The sequence below is a fragment of the Bos grunniens genome, chromosome 20 (genome assembly GCF_055505025.1).
Source record: "Bos grunniens cultivar Pamir isolate PY7600 chromosome 20, Bosgru_T2T1.0, whole genome shotgun sequence".
In the NCBI taxonomy this organism is placed as follows: domain Eukaryota; kingdom Metazoa; phylum Chordata; class Mammalia; order Artiodactyla; family Bovidae; genus Bos; species Bos grunniens.
The window spans coordinates 69228936-69230711 of record NC_141184.1 but is presented as its reverse complement, the minus strand read 5'-3'; positions in this window follow the sequence as shown (position 1 = coordinate 69230711).

The window sequence follows — 1776 nt, the reverse complement described above, 5'->3', positions numbered from 1 at the left end:
ACTGGATGGTTGGGTAGATGATTAGATTGATAGATAGACAGACAGCTAAATAGGTAAATAGAAAGCTAAATAGATAGGTAGGTAAATAGATACTTGGATGGAGATTTAAATAGGTAAGTACAAACATGAGAAGATACCAATGACATCAGATAAAAAGAACAATTTATCAAGTATCCACAATGTGCCAGGCACAATACGCGAGCTAGTTTCAAACCTGTCATTGCTGAATTCTTGTAGCAACACTGTGAGAAGCCATCATCCTCATTTGTCAGATAAAGACACTGAGGCACAGAGAAGTCAAGTAACTTGGCAAAGCCACCCAGCTAGCTGCCACCTGGCCTTTCATCTCACTGTTCCTGAGTCAGAGGATACCCACTCCTCCCATCCCCACCTCCCATCTCCGAACTGTCTTTGTCACTTTTGAACCTTCGTTTTATATGAGAACATCTGGAAATTCTGAGAAAACCCCCAAACTACTTTCCATTCATTGAGAACCTGAAACTGGATCCTCCTTCATTCCTTTTCTAGCCACCTTCAAGTTTCTCAGGTCAAAGTGAGGCCTCTCAAGAGAAATCAAAGAGCTTTCTTTTCAGGTACCTACTCCGTGCCAACCAGCACAGAAATGCTTGTAAGGCTGGCCAGGCTCCAGGGGCACATTAAGGAAACTTGTCTGGGGCCAAAGGTATCTATGGGGCATCGCCCATGAAGGCCCCCTCTATCCTTCCTACCTCCTTTAGCTTCCTGAATTTTCATTCACTCCCTCTTCAACTGTCTCCCTCTCTCCCCACCGCCCCATCTCCCGGACAGGCAGGGACCTGGGCAGGAGCCCTGCAGTGATGTCAGGAGGGTAGGAGGTGCTGAGGGGCATCTTGCCAGCTCGCCCCTGGGGCTCTCCATCCGACTCCCTCCCTGGCCCCCAGCTCTCAGGGTGCAAGGCTAACCCTCCAGGGAATTCCTTGTGCCTTCCCACAGGAAGCCAAGATTGAGTTTCGAGGCCACTGGCTACAGTGACAAGGAGGGCACTTAGTTTTCAGAGAACGCTGTGAAGCACTTCTGTTAGGAGGTTCAACTGGCCAGGGAAGAAGGAGGCTCCTACAGTGGACTCTGTGGGGAATGGGAAATCATCTGAGTCAGGGGTAGGGACAGGGAAGTTGGAGCAGTCTAGAAATCTCTCCAGATTTGTCCCAGAGTCCCTCCAATCTCTTCCTGGGTGGGTCTGCTCAGCCTCTATCCTCTATTCTTTTGACTTCTGTGTCTCTTTTTGAGACTTCACAGAGTGGAAAGCATGAGGTGCTGGGCTCTGCAAGTCTTCTACACAGATAAGGTTCTCTGTTGATCCCAAAGAGCATTTAAAATACATAACCAGGAATCATAATTTTAGAGATGGTCGAGTTCTATGTTATGGATGGGAAGCTGAGGAGTAGAGGGGTGAAGTGGCTTGCCCAAGGTCATACACACTTCAAATTCTCATTTCATTATACCAAGGTAGAGGGGAGTCTCCCGAATCCAGAACCAGAGACTCATCTTCCAGACATGATGGGTGGGTGACCCATTTTATTTGACTTTCGTGGGTCTTTCATCTTAAGAATCTTCTCTGGTCCAGGAGTGTGGCTGAGACACAGCTCAGAATCAAGTCCCTGGCAGCCGGCAGCCCTAGCCAGAGCTGAGAATTCCCACAGACACCTGGAACCTGCTCAGAGCCCCACCCGGGGGAGGAGCTGTGAGAGGCTCCACCCAGCCGTCTGCCGGCAGGTCCTGCAGCTTCCTCTTTCCCAC